General features: G+C 40.0%; 1 long non-coding RNA gene across 1 annotated transcript in view; it reads right to left on the bottom strand.

Moving 5' to 3' along the window:
• Positions 1-9,354: 9,354 nt before the first annotated feature.
• LOC141807932 (uncharacterized) overlaps positions 9,355-19,720 on the bottom strand; it is a 29,182-nt gene continuing 18,816 nt past the window's right edge. Inside the window, exon 3 of the long non-coding RNA XR_012599879.1 lies at positions 9,355-9,437. This is a non-coding gene — a long non-coding RNA (uncharacterized LOC141807932). The remainder of the gene's footprint in view (positions 9,438-19,720) is intronic.

Here is a 19,720-nt window from a genome sequence, read left to right as displayed (position 1 = left end):
TGGATGGACAGACAGATGAATGAATGATGGATAAATCACACCGGCCGGAGTTAAGAAGGACAAACACGAGAGCAAGTGCCGGGACAGCTGGACGAAGAGACGCTTCGATGGCTGGATGCTTTGAGAATTCAGCCGGAGGGACAAAAACATAATAAAGTGTGATGCTGAGCAGTGCAGAGTACGTGTCAGTGATTGAATTGTCGGCTCGACCGCACACAGCCTGCAGCGTCACTCCCTCCCCGGCCCGCTGTTCTCGGAGCGGGAAGCCTCGGCAAGCATAATAAACACTGAGGACAGAGTATTTTGTGTAAAGCAATGTTTGCTTCCCTGAGGAGAGTCTGGATTTCATTACTAATCTGTGTGACTGTGCATGTGTGAGAAACAGTGTGTGTGCACATACGAGTGTGTGCATGTGATTTGCATGTGTGTTTCTGCAGAAGGAGGCCATCTTTAGTGAGAGCTCAGGTCATGAAAATTGTAGCAGTGGCTGTTCTCTGCGTATCACTGGTCTTCCTGGGCGTTACGGACAACTATGCAGGTTTTTCTACTTTTCTACCCCCAGAAACTTTTGGTTCCAGGAACTTTTCTTCAACTTCTTATGATTTTTGCATCAGACTTCAGTGCAAAGAATGAAGTCTTATCAAGTGTTTTTGCCTTATTTTAAGTAAAAATTGTCTCGCTAAACGTGATATGAGCCACATTCAACAGTTCAGTCCAGAAAAATGAAAAGAAAGATTTGTGCAAAAATTTGATTGAAACTAGAATAGTGTCTTAAAGTGATACTCTGGGATGGAACAAGTTGGGTCCTATCACAAGGTATAGGGCAGAAATTACCCCTACAGCAGTGATTTTGTGCAGCAGAAGCACAGGGCGCTCGCACCAAACACCCCCTCCCTGCTCCTCTGCCGGTTTCCTCTGCACTCAGACGGGGCCATTTTTTACTTGACCAAAAACACAAATAAACCGACTCCCACTGAAAAAATCTGATATCGGTCTGCATTCAGGCTTTATTTAGAGAATTTTCAGCACGTTACTTTCACACAAAAACACCCCTAATTAAGGCTCTGGTTCTCATCGTGTCTCTTCGTCCTGGCAGACTACGGCGGACTGATACACTAAGTGGCGAGCGCCTCGTAGCCAGCTGTGGCTCTGCAGTGGAGGTAGCGCCGTTTTACGACACAATGAGAACTAGAGCCTTATTTAGCGGTGTTTTTGTGTGAAAGTAACGCGCTGAAAATTCTCTAAATAAAGCGTGAATGCAGACTGATATCAGATTTTTTCGGTGAGAGTCCGTTTATTTGTGTTTTTGGTCAAGTAAAATATGGCCCCGTCTGAGTGCAGAGGAAACCGGCAGAGGAGCAGGGAGGGGGTGTTTGGTGTGAGCGCCCTGGGCTTCTGCTGCACAAAAACACTGCTGTAGGGGTAATTTCTGCCCTAAACCTTGTGATAAGACCCAACTTGTTCCATCCTGGAGTATCACTTTAGTACAAGAAACTTTCCTCTTGTTCCTTTGGCAGATTTTTTTAACTTGTTACAAGCAATTCAGACCTCATTTTTTTTAACTCTAAATAACTTGAAATAAGACAGTTTTTTGGACAGGTCAGGTGAATATGGCTCATATTAAGTCAAAAAAGACATTTTCTGCTGAAAATAAAACACTCGATAAGATTTCACTTTTTTTGCAGTGTTGCATGACTCAGTACTTGAGAAACTGGGATTTAAAAAAAAATTCTCTTGTTATTTTTATCATGCATTCATGCGTTTCACACCAGTATTTCAAGCCCCGGAGCACAAATGTCAGCATGAATTTACTGTTTCACCATGTGGACCCTGGTGGTCTCTTTAGCTTTAAGAGTCTTGAAAAGATGACCAGATATCAAAGCTTTGTAGGTTAGTCCAGCTTGTTCCCGTCTTTGGTACCGATTGTCACTAAATCTGGCTATTCTAACATTTGATAATCAAAATCATAATTTAATCTCTTACCGAAAAAGGCTCTGTAACCTGTCGATCACAGTGGACTCTCTGTGTTTGTGTGTGTGTGTGTGTGTGTGTGTGTGTGTGTGTGTGTGTGTGTGTGTAGGAGTTGCAGTGGGGGCTCTGGGGTCCCTCAGGGAGCCGGTCTGTTTCAGCACCTTGTCTCTCTGCCTGTTGTAGTGATGACAGGACAGAAGTGGGGGGGCAGATGGGGTGAAGGAGAATTACAGCAGATCAAACCGACACTTCACCAGCTTCAGTAATAACATCGTCAAAAAAAGGACCATTTATTAATATTACTGGTGCTATTTTACTTTATTGGTATTATATATTAATTTAAAGCACTAAACAAACAAGTTTTTCACTTTTTTAAACATGAGACTGTTTGTGATCTAATTAATAAAACTCTGTCAGAGCTCGGGCAGGCAATGCGGGAGAAAATAACAAAAGGAAGCTAGGTTTTTAAAATACCGAACAAAATTCAGCTTTTTCCTTTGATTTTATTTTTCTCCTCAGCCAACGCCTGAAGCATGAAGTCTCACTCCAACTGTTGCTGGATGAGTCCATGAACGAGCATCTGGAAAAAAGACTGCAGCGAATTCTTTTTATCCAAACTTTAACTGACTGGAGTCTGCAGGTAGACAGTTTGGTTTTCATAGTCAGGTAAGTTTGTGGAAAGGCTTAATGAAGGCCCACAAAAGCCACAGATGATAGACTTAAGTCTTTGTGCCAGCATTTTATAGAATACAATAGAATGGAATAGAATGAAATAGAATAGAATGGAATAACTTTATTGATCCCAAACTGGGAAATTATGATGTTACAACAGCAGTTATCGTCAGAGCCAGTTGAACAATAAAAAATATACATGACCACAAGTACTCAAATTTTTCTAAAAAAGTAGGATTGTGTATATATATATGTGTATATACATACACACACACACACATATATATATATATATATATATATATATATATATATATATATATATATATATATATAATTTTTTAAAAGTTGGATTTATATAGAATCCTACTTTATATATATATATATATATATATATATATATATATATATATATATATATATATATATATATAATTTTTTAAAAGTTGGATTTATATAGAATCCTACTTTTATATATATATATATATATATATATATATATATATATATATATATATATATATATATATATATATATATATATATATATATATAACAGGATTAAGTTAACATAACTGCTGGTTTTGAAATGACAAATAAATACTACAATAACTTTACCCTGTCAGCTGAATGTAGAAAATGTGCAAATAGCAAAATAAAATAAAAATTAAATAGAAGGATGAAATAAAATACAGTGGTGAAATGAGAAATAAATATGTATTAATAAGTATCTATCCACTTGTTTATTTGTTAATGTGTTTATTTAATTTAGATCCCCATTAGCTGTACCCTAGAGTACAGCTAATCTTCCTGGGGTCCAGGCTAAAATCACACATATTTACAAGCATGTAATACATACATCTAAATTAACAAGAACACAACACAGTCCGTTCAATTAGTCACATTGTGGAAAGAGAAACAAAAACACTAGAAATAAAAAAACACAAAAATAAAATAACAGATGTAATGTTCACTGCTGTTTGTGTACAAAAAAAACATTTGAAACATAGAAAAGAATTTCCCCTAAATGCATTTCTTACCCCTGATTTTACCCTGTCTTGGTTAAGTTACAGCATAACTCAAGGTTGAGTATCTAAAAAGAAGAGAAATAATTGGTTTTATTATTTACTCCTGTGGTTGACAGATCAGGGAGCTTTCTTAGACAGATGAAAAGCGTGAAACTGGTAAATAACTTTTGGTTTAACCAATGTTTCTCATAGAAAATCTGATATTGCACAAAAAAGTTCCTCTGAGTATGATTTCATCTGTGCACTACACTGTAAAAAATGGCATTTATAATGATTTTAAACCAACTGACCCAAAAATAGAAAGAAAACATTGATGTCTATGGCAAACTGACTGCTCAGTACAACAAAACCCATGTTATCAAGTTTAGAAAGTATATATTTTAAATGTACTTTGAGATTATATTTGATAACAAAGCGATTATTTCATCACTACGCACCACTGGGTGTGTGTAATTTAAATCTGTGCAATAACATTCGGTGCAACAGAAGTTGAATTTGCTAAATGCTTGATGGACTCTGTGTTGGGAGGATTTGCAATGTATATGTTTCTTTTTATTTTTAATTTGTCTACTGTCCTCAGGTTTGTCCTACTGTATTTAGTGTCTTGTATGTATATGTTAGCATCAACCTGTCAGGGGGTCTGCAGATGGAAATTAGCCCAAGGCTTTAACCTGGCATATTTACATTTGTAAAAATGTTCATTGATATGCACTGTTCCCTCGTTAAAATAGATAAATAGATAGATAAATAAATAAATAAATAAAAACCTACACCAGGATAAATCCCAGGAAGTGAATTAATTAATACTTGTCAAGCTTTTGTTGTTATACCATCTGATTATTTGATGGGAATGATTTAACTTCAATAGCTGAACTATGAAAGCTTTCTTCTGCAAAAACATCCATTTCTGGTGTTTTTCTCAAAATCCTCAACATTTTCCATCTTTGCCCACAGGGGGTGCCAAAAACAACAGAAAACAAAAGTCCTTCACTGGAGGTTTGTTTGACTTTTAACTTGAGGCTGTGAGTGTTTCAACACAAGCAGAAGCTGTCGGGTAAAAATCTCAGGGGTAAAAGGTGAAAAATGTGTTATTTGTATTTTTGATGAACCAACACTTCACCATGCGCTGTGGCTGCTGTGACCATTCCTCCTCATTATTTCCATTTTGCGTAAGAGCTGTTGTGTTTGTCACACTCACATTCCCGAGATGTCCCTCCTCTGAGCGTGATCACAGAGGAGAAACACAAAATAAAAGTCTGAACGCGAAGATCAGAGCGGTTTGAAGCTGTGATGGGAGGACTTTTGGAGATCGAACTTAGAAATGAGCAGATTTATGTAGTTAGAGTGTGAAGTTAAAGCCATGATTCACTGTTTTTTTAAAGCGAGGGATGGGTTGTTTGTTTGCACAGTCCAAGCACACAGCCTCTGAGTCAAGCTGCAGAAAGTGTCAGATCTGATGAAGACTGCTGTGTGTTTTTGTGAATGCAGAAAAGTCCGCTGTGTCTGTGTGTGTTTATTACTCATTTCCAAACCAACAAAAGGATGGAGGGATGAGTGGATTCCAGTGCAGCATGTAATCAGAAGCAGACCCCACAATCCATCAGCTCCGGGGTCCATCCCCGAAATGACTGACATCAGCAGACGGAGACTTTCTCCTGATTCCACCGCAGCACAGAGCCTCATTAGTCAGCCTGACAGCCCTCATTTATTCACTGTGACATGAAAAATAATGACTGTCTCTAGAAGTCTCAACCCTGCCCCCTTCCTCTCAGAGAGACCAAAGGAAAGAGAAGTCACGCAGATGATCTGGGTGACGGTTTCTTCTTGTTTTGCCTGTTGTGTAATTCCTCAAGACTTGGATATTCCCAGAGTCAGATGCTTCGTGATTTGGTCATCTTCTTGTGTTTTCATCGTCTAAGTGAGACGAATGTTTTCTGCTTCTCAGAGTGACAAACTCTGGCTGATTTACCATTCGTCTGTTTAAGTAATTTACCTTTTCTTTGGGATTCTCTCTGGAATTTTAAAGATTTTAAAGACGCTAACAGAACAACAGGGACCAGACTCATGAAAACTCAGGATTTTTGGAGTTTGTGTAAAAATCCAAACAGGTAAAAGTTTCGAAATACTCCTCGATGGACGTGTGAAGCTGGCCCGGATATGACAGACACATGTGCCAACGCTGAGTCAAGAAAACGTGAACAAATAAATGATTTAATCATTAAAGAGCAGCTCCACAGTCCAAAATAAACCCTGAAGCTCAAATGTGACCACGTAATTCAGTTAGAGAGTGTGTGTGTGTGTGTGTGTAGAGTAAGTGTGTGTTCATGTTTACATATCTCGCCTGCCTCTCCTTGAACTTGATGACTGATTACGAGTCAGAACGTTGAACAAACTTCACTGCAAATGCAGCAATCTGTCGGAAGTGTGTGTGTATGTAAGTGTGTGTGTGAGTGTGTGTGAGTGTGTTCCCAGCAGCCACTAAAAACAGCCGCAACATTATCACACCTAATTTACTCTCATTTAAAAGCAGGAAGGAGCGAAGGTGAGGTCGGTGGTGTTTGCTCTTCGAGGAGGTTTAAAACACTCTCCTCTGCCTGAGGAAGCCGCTGACTCCAGATGGAGTCATGTGACCCGTGACCACGAGGAACCATCAGTTAGAGACTTTTTACGTCCGCCCTTTTGGTATTTTTGACATTTGATGGTTTAATCCGGAGCAGCCGCACAGGGAGGTCACTCCGACAGGATGGACGTTGATGCTTTTTGAGACAGACGTTCAGCTCTCGACTATCACAATCGTCACCCACGTCCACAGAGTCGAGATCTGACTCTGAATCTCTTTGCAAATGAAAATTTTACTCCAAACCTCCTTCTATCAGAGGATATTTAGTCTTTACTATCTCTGATTTACTGTTGTCCTGAAATAGCTCACACACTGAGAGCTGCAGGCTGACATATGGTCTGCAAACATACTGTGGATATGAACGGTTTTATGAAGGGGGTCGGGAATGACAGAATGATGGTTGTAAAATTTTGGAGCATGAAGGACGAGAGAAAATCTTATCAGACTGTTCTGAAATGATGCAATTGCGTTAGAAAAAAAAAAAAAGCTTCAAAACTCAGTGTACAAAACTAGTGATGTACAAAATGGATTTTTTGCTGATATCAGACATGCCAATATCTAACAACTTATTTAGCAGATACTGATAGCGATATTTTTTCTGCTCACATAATTGCAGAGATGAACATCTTTCTTCTGTATTGGGAGTAACAAACCCGATCAAAATCCTTAAACCAGCTGAAAAACTGCTAGAATTTACCTTTTGCACATTTGGATCTTGATGAGTTTTTAAGTAGAGCTACAATATGCAAAAGCAAGAAGGGGGAGTGCGACAAAAAGCACTTTGAAAAAGTAATTCATTGAGAACAAGAAAACTAAAATAGGCTGTTTATCAGCTGATCATAAGTTTAAGATTAAAGGCTGTTAAAGCCAAAATGTTCATTTCCTGTCAGGCATCCACACGGTCATGCCCTCCTGAAGGCTAAAGCTAAGAAGCTGTCTCTTCTTGAACGTTGTCGGATCGTCGAGCTGCATAAACGAGGCCTCTCACAGCGTGCCATTGCTGCTGAGGTTGGACGCAGTTTTGAGAGATCCTGAGCATTATGGAACAAAAAAGTCAAGTGGTAGACCCCAAAAAATGACACCTGCGCCAAGCCAGAGGACCTGATTGGCTGTCCGTCAAGACACAGGGCGGTCCTCGACCCAAATTGAGGCCCTTACTGGAGCCGACTGCAGCGCAATAACCATCAGACGGCATCTGTGGGAAAAGGGTTTTAAAAACAAAAACGAATTCAAAGACCTCGTCTCCTCCAACGCCACAAAACTTCTTGTTTAGACTTTGCCAGGGAGCATCATGGGACAATGAAAGGTGTAAAAAAATATTTGATTCTGTAATGAGAAAAACCAGATGGCTTCAACGTTACTGGCATGACGAGGAGATCCCACCTGAGATGTTTTCTACCCGGCACAGTGGAGGGGGTCCTTCATGATCTGGAGCTTTTTCATTCACTGAACACTGGAGCTTCAGGTGGTCAGGGTGGTCAAACGGCGGCTGGTTATGTGCAGATGTTGCAGCAGGCATCCTTCATGACTGAGGGCCCTGGTCTGTGTGGTAACAACGCTGCAGGTCACAATGCTGGCTTGATGAAGGACTTCTTCAGGGAGAATATTATATTATTTGGAGATTGATGGCGAGGGAAGTTTATAAAAATGGCCGTCAGTTCCAGACAGTTGATGCCCTTCATGAAGCCATCTTCATCACTTGGAGCAAAGTTCCCAAAAGCTTCCTGAAAACACTCCCATCGAGCATGCCCAAACTGATTTTTGAAGTTACGAACAAGAACGGTGGAGCTACTCATTACTGAGTCCTTTTCTTCTGGTTAGGAGAGTTTTTGTAATTTTTTGAGCGATGGTCTTAAACTTTTGATCAGCTGATAAACAGCCTATTTCAGTTTACTTGTTGTTTTCAACAAATCACTTTTTCAAAGTGCTTTTTGTCACACTCCCTCTTCTTGCTTTTGCATATTGTAGCTCTACTTAAAACCTCATTAAGATCCAAATGTACAAAAGCTAAATTCTAGCAATTTTGAGCTGGTCTTAAGATTTTGATCAGGTCTGTATTGTCTTATGGTACACACTCTCATCACATTAGTTACGTAATATGCATTTCTTATGCAAAATAAGAAAAAATATATACTTGAAGCTGTATATTTATTTCTGAAAATGGCTTTTAAACAAAAAGGCTGAAAAAAATCATAACACTACCCACACTCTGGGAAAATTCAGCCAATTTCATAACTTCATAACTAACGTGTCACAGAGGGGAAGTGATGTAAACGCATACACTCTATATTGACCAAATATATCATGCAACCCTTGTAAAAACTGTAATATGCGGTGCTTTATAATTCTGACTCAAATATATTTGTAAACGTGGGAATCAACGCTGTAAAACGTGCTTAACTGATGGAAAGTATTCAACAAGTGATTGCCTAACAAGCAGCTGAGTATAAGCTGCAGAAGAGCGTGCATGTGATGGTGAAGATGCTAATTATTCCCTTGTTGAGTCAGCAGCCCTAAGTGGGGGAAATGTGCAGCAGCAACAAAAATTAAAACAAAACATTAAAAACTCAGAGATTTAAATCCTGTGAAGCCTTGTCTCTGTTAATCTGCAGGTTTGAATAAAGTTTTTCTTTTTGTTCATGGGGAAAAAAACGTCACTATTTGATCATTTTTGGATAAAATTACCAACAAACTGGCCACAAACTGTTCTTTAAATGTGATATTTCTGTGTGGTCATTGTGAAACTGAAAACTCATCTAATCAGCTCCGTTCACTCCGGCCGCACTTACACTGAACTATTTTCCATCTGAGCCCAAAACATCCCAGAGTATTCCTCCTCTTCTTCTCCTCTTTCTTCCCATGTGTGTGTTTTTATGTGAGGAAGAGACAGGCCCGGTGATAGCCCACATGTAAAGTGTGTGTTTCAGTGCATGTGCACGGGTCTGCTCACATGTGTAATAGATGTGTAATATCTGTTTCAAGTCCTCATCACTGCTGTCAGCACGTCCGATCCTGGCTCTGTGTGTGTGTGTGTGTGTGAGATGGAGGATTGTTTTACTCAAGTCATGCAGCTGGAACCGCCGGCCATCTTCCCTCCGAGTCGACTCAGTTTCATTTAAGATTCAGCCAAACCGCCTTCGCATCCACTGTGGAAAACAGAGACACAAACGTAAGTTTTTCTGTGTTTTTGTTTGTGAGTCAAAGGAGATGAATGAATGATTTTCATGCACGAGGAGGTTCTGAGCATATGAGTGTGATTATATCTGTGTTACTGACTGTGCTTTAGAGAAGAAGTCCAAGTGGTCAGTTTGAAATGATGTGGGATGGGGATACAATTTCACATTTTTCAGAATAATTTGTAAATACATCAATAAATAAATAACTAAATGGGGATACAAATACACATTTTCAGAAAAATAAGCAAATAATATAAATAAACATCTAAATAAATAGGGATACAATTATGCATTAAAATAAGTAAATAAGTAAAAGTAAGTAAATAAGATAAATACATAAATTCATAAATGGTGGATGTACAATTACGCATTTCCCAGAATAAAATAAAAATAAATAAAATAGAATAAATAAATATATATATATAAAAATAAATAAATAAATTGGGATATATTAACACATTTTTTAGAAAAATAAGTTAAAAAAGGAGAAATAAATAAACAAATAAATAAATAAATATTAAATGAATAGATATATGTGGATATAATTTCACATTTTTCAAAGTAACTGGTAAAAAAAACAATAAATAAATAAATAAATGTATGGGGATATTACTACACATTTTTCAGAATAATTAGTAAATAAGAGAAATACATTAATTAATGAATAAATGTGGATATTTTAATGCATTATTCAGAATAATGAGTAAATAAAATAAATGAATGAATGAATGAATGAATAAATAAATTAATTAATTAATTAATAAATGGGGATATAACTCCAAAATTTTCAGAATAATTAGTAAAATAAATAATTATTCTGAAAAAATGGGGATATAATTATGCATTTTTCATAAGTAAATAAAAGAAAGAAAGAAAGAAAGAAAGAAAGAAAGAAAGAAAGAAAGAAAGAAAGAAAGAAAGAAAGAAATGAATACATGAACAGAGCCAATATATTTATATATTTTAGGATTTTAAATGTGACATAAAAATGCCAGTATATTTTTTTTTTTTAAATATTTGATTTTATAACCAGTAGGGATGGGTACTTAACTCAGTACTTTTATAGGTACCAACTAAATTCCACCTGTAGTACCAAGGAAAAAAGGTACCATGTTTAGGTACCTAAACACATCCTTGTGACTGTGAGGGAGTGGAAGAGAAGGTGATTTTCCATGCTGGACATGAACACAACATTGCAGGATTATAAACTGAAGAATAAATATGTTAACTTGAAAAACTTCAAGATTTCATTATTAAACAAATTTATATTTATTACCACAGAGACACACACAAAAGTACTGAAAATTGGTAGTATTGAGTACTGATACTGAATACCAGGTACCGGGCATCGGTACCTTATCATTTCAAATGTGAGAGGTACCCATCCCTTAAGTCCAGTGTTTGAATCACACGAAGCAATCTGCTTTTTTCTGATCCCTTTAACTTTTTAGAAATGTTTCTGCAAATTTCTCTGCAACAAATAACTTTTTTTTTTAAGCTATACCACATTAAAACCCAAATCATCCGCCTGCTGTAGAGATGCAAAGGAAAACAGTCATTTGGGATGCCTTCAATAATAAAACAATAAAAATAAGCATAAATGTAAATGTGTAAACAACAGGCTCCTTCTTTTAAAAAGTCAAACTCCAAATGTTTCTAAAAACCTGTTTACTGCTCCTCTGCACAGAGGAAACAAAACTTCCTCCCACAGACTTGTTTATGAACACATTCATGATTAAAAAGAGATCATGTCACATAAAGATGCTCCTCGTTTGTTTAATTATAGCCTGTCCACCAGTAACTTCCTCTTATTTGTGTCTCTTTCTCCTCAGCGGCAGACTTTACTGCTGAACCCCGGCTTGGTGTCAGACTCATTTGGATTTTCCCTGGATGTCTGGTGTGAAGCGGCTATTTTAAGACGTGACCAAAAGCTGGTAATTAGAAGAAAAATGTCTGCAGGGTGACAATAACAGTGAATCTGTGATGACGACTGAGCTTCAAAAAGAAATTCAGATACTTCCTGATTCGTCACAGCTGGGGTTTTTTTTCGTGAAGAGATATATTCCTTCCTTCCTTGTGCCTTTATTTTATCTTTTTTTTTTGTAGTCTGTGAGATTTGCACGGCCCCACAAAAAGGAAGCTGAGGAAGGGAAGGGAAGGTAGGGAAATGTAATAAATGAATTAAATATAACTTCCATCTTCTGTCCAACCTTCCCGTCTCACATCTCCTGATCCAGAGCTTGTGTCCTCCACGAGTTTCCTTCTGCCTCCACATTCCTCTGCAGGGTTTATTCAGCTGCCTTCACCGGCCGTCCCAACAAGGGATTCGCACCCGCAACCATCTGCAGAGCCGACCGACAGACCTCTGCTTACCCTCCAAACTCACCGGCCTCCCACCAACCACATTAATTGTAATTACATTTCCAGCTTCCTCCACCTCTTCGTCTTCTTCAGCTCCCATCTGGTCAAAACAGCTCAATGTCACATAATCAAGCACCTATCTGTCGTTAGCGGGATGATTTATCCCTGTCAGGGAGCCCGGACGTGCACTAACTGCTCATTGTTTTGTTTTAATTGAGTTTTCTGGACGGCAGGGGGACGGTGGGCCGCCACTTCTCGGCAATGTTTTATTAGTTTTATTCCGCCACAAAGACAGGAACGTGTGGAGTGAGAGAAATATGACAGCGCAGGTCCAGCCAGGAATCGAACACACACACAGTCAGAGCACATTTTTCCAGGCAGGAGCATGTGGATCGACACGCTCGCTGTAAGATTTGGACGGCCTGAGTGACCAGGGAGTGAAACGCTGGCTCATCGGCGTGTTTCGTGTTAAAGGTTGAATAAGTCCAGCTGTAAGGTCTCCGCTGGTGCACATTAGCTTTTTCAGCAGACTGAAAATTTGTTTATCTGAAGACTGAGAACACATGTTCCTGTTGTTCTGAAGTAAATCTGTCAATAATCAACACTGAGGGAGTTCAGAGCCCACTGGACACAGAGCAAAGATGGATTTGAATGTTTCTTCTTCAGGGATTTGACGTTTTTTTAATTCAGTAACATGTTGTTTTGGAAATACCTGGAAGTACGTAGAGGAGGAGAAAGTTACAAAAACTGCAGTCTTCAATTCCACAAGAGTCATATCCAAGGCTGAGGCCTGCTGGAGCAAAGATGCATCAGATCGAGCAGGACAGGAACTCACACATAGAAACAGATTTTAAATATTCAGTTGTAGTCAGAATAAAACCAGATCGTAGGTTGACTCACAGCCAGAAACAAGAAGCTTCGGGAAGAAGACAGCTTCACTCCACATCCCTGGGATGGAAAACTATGATAGTACCGTACCTTTCCAGGTTATTTGGAGGGAAAAAACAACTTTCATCCTATTTTTAAAGATTTAAGAAAAACTTCCAGACTCCATGTCAGAGTTAGGATTCATCTCCTGCTCAGTAAACACTGACCTCCAGTAGTGAATGTAAGCACTATATTAGACTTTTACTTCCCTGCTGCAGTAGACGACATGGCTGAACGGTGTCCGAAAAAATATTAATTGCAGTTTTTTTTTTTTACCCATATTGCAATTGTGGTTTAGCACGCAATTTTTTGGAGGGGACATTTATCTTTGTATTCTTTACTAAACACAAGCAATAAATCATTGCATAGTATGACCAACATAACAAAGGATACTGTCAAACAATAAACAATAAAAAAAATTCTTTCTTGCACTTTTAAGTTTTAAGAAAGTTTGCTTTTGTCCAAAGCGACGTACAACACAAGCAAGAATTTAGGCTGAAAGAAAAACATAGTTAGTGCAACAACAGTGCCACAAGTTATTGGCTGCAGGTGCTGCCATTAAATGCAACAAATTTTTTTTTTTTTTTTTTTTTTTTTTAATAATGTAGAATAGTCTAGCCTAGTGGTCCCCAACTTTTTTGCACCAGTTTAATGTCAGACAATATTTTCACAAACCGGCTCTTCTGCTCTTCACTGTTTGTTTTTACCCTGACTAAAGAAACTTTCCAAAGATGTTTGTTTTTGTCTATTTTATGGGAGTATGGCGTCAAGAATGGGTCATAAACAGGTATGATGGAGAGAATCCAGTCATTTTTTTAAATAAAACATCGTTCAAAATCAGATAATAAATCAAACTGAAATAATTTAAGCTGAGTATTTTTTTATGTGCGGCCCAGTACCAATTGACTAACGAACTGGTACCTGTTCACGGCCCAGGGGTTGGGGACCACTGGTCTAGCCATTAGACTGAACAATTTATCGAATTAAAATTGACATTGCATGGCTCGAAGTGAGGTCTCTACAAAAACTGCTCCCCCTGGTGGCTGGCTGCAGTATAGGTAAAAAAAAATCTGACTCCCCAGTCATTCCAGATGGGCTGTGGTCAAACTTTAAAAAATGAATACACCGCGTAGAAATGTTTCTCACGTTGATTGTTGTGGTGTTTTGAAGATATTTTTGGCTGTCTTGCATCCAAGTCCTCTTTTTTCTGAAAAGTTTTGTTTTCATTAGTTATATGAGGTTAAAAACAAGGTTTTACGTCACATTTAACGATGATTGTCAGCTGCTGTTCTCGTGTATTTTTTTCGGGGATTGTAAAATATGTTGGGAGGTAGAGTCAAGAAGTGATTAGACTCTCGAAAGAAAAAAAAAAAAAATTAACTCAGCTCCACTCAGATTTTCCCAGAAACCCTCATCATCTCTACTGCGCAGTCTCTGGCTGCAATTGCTGCCAATGGCGGCGCCTGTGACGGGGGAATTTTGGCTTCAAAACCGTACAATGGGAAATGGTGGAGCCACATTGTCCACTCTTGATTCAGGCTATGAGCTAAACCCCTTGTTCACTTTATTCTGTGTGGTTTGTTACTCTCACTGACAACTGGAGGTCAGTAAAATTTCAGAGTTCCTTTTTCTTTTTCAATTAAAAAGTGCAGGAAATAATTGTTTGTATGCTGACAGTATCCCTTGTCGTGTTGGTCATAAATGCCCCCCAAAAAAATCGTATGCTAAATTGCAATATGGGCCCAAAAAATTGCAATTGGATTATTTTCCAAATTCGTTCAGCCCTACTAGCCAACGAACCACAATTAATTGCTGCAACAATATACTTCAACCTTCAACAACATTCAGTAATTAGTGCTGAAAATTCACTAAGAGCTGAGTCTTAGACCTTCAGGCTCTTTCTACCCCTGAGGACAAAGAGGAGAAGGCTCAGATTAAGGGTCTAAGTGTTCCCTGAACAGATGAGTTTTCAGACGTCTCTTAAAGTAGAAAAGGACTCTGTGGATCCTGTAGAGTTAGGTATGTTTCTCTGAACCTCAGGTTTCTTGCCAGAAAAAAACAGCGTATTAACAGGGTGATTTTATGTCATTACAGGTGAACGTCTGATCCCATGAATCTTGAACTAAAGCTTATACAGCACAGACAGGAAGAGTTGAACTAACTCACAAACTTAGACAGATTTCTTACAAACCACGAGGTCTCCGCCTGCAGGACAAATTTTGTAGCGTTCATCCTCGTCCATCCAGAGAAGAGGAGAAGACAAGGAGAAACAATTAAGGTTCCTGAACGATGCTAACTATCCATAACCACACTGAGCAGAGGGGTAATGAGTCCCAAAGACTGAACCACAGTGCACGGGTGAATGACGGGGAGCGAGCTACGCTAATGGAAACGAAGCACGCTGATCAGAGCGCAACGCACGGCCAAGCTGGAGGATTGAATATCATAAGGAAACCCAGATGGGTGGAGGTGGGAGCCTGGTGGTTTCATCCTCTGGGGAAGGTGCGTTGGAGTGACACCACATCTGCGCATCAGTAGCGTCCTCTTTCCAAGAAGGGGATCCATCTTCTTTGGATTCTCCGCCAATCAAGACCCGGGTAAGAGAAAAACTGAAAGGATTCGGGTCATTGAGGAAACAATTGTAGAGTAGAGCGCTGTTGTCTGGGAAACCCGAACACAGCCGATGTAAATAACGTGATCTATCTGTGCCATCTGGAAAAGATTGGGTGGAAGGGTGGCTCAGCCTGCGCCTCTTCCTTTAGCCGTGTGTGAAGGGATCCATTACTGTGTTTATTTGTGCGGCTAAACCCCGCTCGGCGAATGGGATTATAGAGCCGGGGCACTGAGAGTAGATCCTAAACAAACACAAGTATTAAAGCTGGATTTCGGATATATCCTGAACATTAATGGATTTACAAGGCAGGAGTCTTTCCTCTCTACTTCTTCACAACCTCTTCATTTTCCAGAAATTGAAACCAGACCCACAGAGAGGAGTTCGGCTCTTCTGGTGTGTGAGCAGAGAGGGAAAGACGAAGCAGGCCAGAGAGAAGTATTTAATGTAGCTTATGTACAGACGGAGAGGGAAGCAGCGCTGGTCACGAGTTGATAGCTCTTAGATGTCGTAATAAAGTCAAAGAAGTTATCTCAGATTCCCAAGATTTGGGATTTAAATTCTAATAAGTCTCCCAAAAAATACACGATGTTACAGCAGAAGGAAATTCATGGACTTCCACCAAAATGTCTCAACATAATCAAGACGCAAAGCGATTATCAGCCCTGATGATTTCTGCTCGTCTCCCGCTGCTCTCCAATGACTTGTGGTCAACCATCATCTGGACTGTATTTCTGCACCCTAATCCAGCCGAGGCAGAGGAGGATGAAGGATCGGAGTGATAAAGGAGACAAAAAGAGTGAGAGAAGAGAGGAGGATGACAGATGAGGAGATCAGGCACGGCTCTGCTCTTTTTCTCTCCAATTTGGCGTCCGCTGTCGAGTCTCGCAAAGGTCTGAGAGGAAGTGGAGCTGCCATGTCTCCTTTCCCCCACGATCCCTCACCTCGGCTGGCAGCGGACCGCCTGGGGCTGGGCCTCTGTCCCCCTTAAGCCCCCTCAGAGGGTGAGGTGCCAGCTTCAATCCCAACCGTCACTCCTCACCTGACTGGGGTCTGGAGACGAGGGGGATGTTATTTCTCTGACAGTGGTTATCCTCCTCTTTCCTCCACGCGAGAACCAGATTACCCCGTCTATTTGATGCTAAACAAATGTTCTGTGTTCTGCATTAATTACGTCTTTATTTGGTCCTCCTCATAATAAAATCAAACCCTCATTTAACTGGTTTGTTTACAGCCTATAAAAAAACAATAACACAAAACCTCTGAGCTTTAACGATGAGGATGAAGATGTTGTTTGTCTTATTCCTGTTATGATTAAAAAGCGTCCTCTGATGACAGAGCATGAGATATTTGAAGTGGAAATCTCATTTTCTTGAAATGAAACGCAAAGAGACAACGCAAAGAGAAACGAGTGAGGTAATGAGAGCCTGGAGCTCTGGGTCCTAACCAGAAAAACATGAGCATTATATTAAAAGAAAGGGTCACTTGGATGTTTTTAATCGACTTCATCTTTAACAGTCAGCACAAACAACAACTGGCTTATTTGTAGACTCTAAAGCTGAGTGTGTAAGACAAACTTTAATACCTCGTTGGTTATCCAAAAGTGTGTACACAAGTGTGACAAACGAGGTGTTTTTTACCGAATGTCCCAGGAACTTCTAGCTCATCTCTTCAAGGAACCAGATGGCTCCTATGGCCCATTTTCATTTGTGTTTCAACCCGTTAAGATGACACAACTCAACTCAAGAAAGACAGAAATTGCACAACACCAAGAATTGGACGACCACCAACTAGTGCTGCATTGCAAATGTTCAATTCTTGAAAGGAGTCAAGCGCAAGCTAGCATTGGTGGCAAAGTAGATTGTAGAAGAAAATGCCTGAATTACTTGATTTAAAGCAAGAAAAGATGCATTTGTAGCCATAGCAGAGATTGGCTGGTGTTTTGGTTCACAAGGCAACCTTGTGAATTTCAGACATTCAGACATACAGACATTGCAACGTCCCCCTTTCCTCTCCCTGTCTATAGATTATCATTAATTTGCAAGGATGACAGTTAAATACAAAAACTAAACTAGGATTTATTCTTGAGGTCTTCTTCTATGTACCAAGGACTGTCAGGCTCAAAAGACCACTGTTTACGAGTTATTAAACCAAGTGAGTGTAGCGGTATTACAGACAGAAGGTGAAATAAAACACTGCAAGAACTTTGACAATCTGAAACATCCAGTCCTGAGGCCCTGCCATCAAGGTTCCTGCACCTTTGGTAAATACCATCCCCAGCACGGACTTTCCCCAGAAGTTCCCTGGAGCTAAAGAGCTAAAGCCGCGTTTCCACCAAGCAGTCCGATTCGGTTCAGTACAGTTTGGCTCAGTTTGGTACAGTTAAGCCTGATCCTGTTTGCGTTTCCACACCAAACTGTGCCCTCTCAAGGTAGGCAGCGTGTAAGCCAGATGCTGAAAGCCGCAGCTGTCAAACAATAGCGTGACGCTGCAGCAGCGTTACACAGCTTACCCGGCTAATAAATCCAACGAATAAGAAAAACGCCACACAGTAAACAAAGAGCACAGATGAAGACATGCAGCATTTCATCCTCTCTGTGATTGGCATGTAGCTCTTTGATACAAAGAACAATCAAGTTTTGTTTCAGAGAAGTCTGTGCCACCAGGAGAAATGCAGCCACTGTCGGGGTAAGTGACGAATCCTTCAACCAATCAACGAACTACAGTGTTGTAGCTCCACTTTCCGAGAGCGGATCGGCTCATCTCGGTCATGTGGGGACCTGTCCCGGGATAAGTCTGTGGAAACGCCACAAAATGCACTCTGTACTGCACTGAACCAAACCAGTCTGCTTGGTGGAAATGCGGCTTTAGACTCTGATTCCTGCTGTTAAAACCCAGAGAGTTCCCCCTTAGTTCCTCTGGAAAGTTCCTGCTGTCACTAAGCATCGATTGCTGTTTCTCTTTTTCTCATGCATTTTAGGCCGTTTCCACTGACTAATCCCCGGACAGGTCCCTCAATAACCAAGACTTCTGGGACCCTTCTGTTGGGGTGCTGGACTAAACTGTTCCAATCCCAGAAGGTGGAGCTACAACACTGCAGATCGTTGATTGGTCAAAAGAATCGGCACTTCCTGTGCAACAGCAGTGGCTGTATTTCTCCTGGCAGCACACAGACGTCTCTGAGACAAAGCTTGATTGCGCTTTGTAACAAAGAGCCACATGGAAATCACAAAAAGAGACGAAATGCTGCATGTCTTCCATCGTTGCTCTTTGTTTACTGTGTCGCATTTTTCTTCTTCGGGGTACATTGTGTCGCACTGCTACTATTTAACCTCTTAAGACCTGAGCTTTTGTCTGGTGTGCATTTTTTAATTCACCTAACTATTTTGTATAAGTAAGACCTAATAAGTATAATTGAACTTGGTCTTTGTACGGGAAGTTTGATCATTTGTGTTATGAGTTCTTGATTAGGTGTTTGTTGTTAGTGTTATTATACCTAAATGCGTTGTTTTTTTTTTACTAAAATGGGTTTAATGTTTTGATTTCACCAAAAGATGATGTGGGCAGTGTCCCTTAGTGAGGCTGATAGGTCAAAGTTTAAAAAAATGAAGTATCATGTATCAAGTTAACTGATCCGGCTATTGGAGTTCGACGTCCACGCTGCCTACCACAAGGGGGCAGAGTTGGCTGTGGAAACGCAAACAGGAACAGGTTTAACCAAGCCCACCTGTACCAAACCGTACTGATTGGTGTAAATGGCGCTGTAATTCTCACAGAAGTTCGAGCGTCAGTGGAAACATAGTCAGCAACAGGCCACGGGAACTATTTTTGGAGGGAAGTTCCTGCTACTTCAGGTTGAAAAGCAACATTTTGCACTGTCCTATCATTTCCTGATCTGTATGTCTTGAATAAATTAACACACACATGCATGTACACAAAAAACCCACACACTCAAGTTAACACCAGCCGTCATCTCTCACACATGTGCAGCAGACCTCTGAGGCAGATTGATGTTGCACATGTAGCACAGTGCCCTGATACTCAACCTGCTCCACAGATGTATGGATGCTGGAGTGTCCTGGGTGAAGGAGAAACAGAGCAGCGGGGGCAGAGCTTCACAACAACGCGCTGCGGCCCTGAAAAGTCGGGATGTGAGATTTTCTTTTTGGCCGAGCTGCAGCGTCTGACACTTTTGTGAGCTTTGCTATAAAAACCTCAAACTGAGGACGAAAAAAGGGATAAAGAGAAGATGTGAGGGAAGATCTGGGATAACATCAGAAGACTGGCTCATAAATCCAGCCATAAGCCTTTATAGCAGCATTATGCCATACAAATTACATTCATATATGCATCT

The sequence above is a fragment of the Halichoeres trimaculatus genome, unplaced genomic scaffold (genome assembly GCF_033239565.1).
Source record: "Halichoeres trimaculatus isolate MK-OKI-2021-1 unplaced genomic scaffold, fHalTri1.1 fHalTri1_scaffold_19, whole genome shotgun sequence".
Classification (NCBI taxonomy): domain Eukaryota; kingdom Metazoa; phylum Chordata; class Actinopteri; order Labriformes; family Labridae; genus Halichoeres; species Halichoeres trimaculatus.
This window is presented reverse-complemented; position numbering and strand designations above follow the sequence as displayed.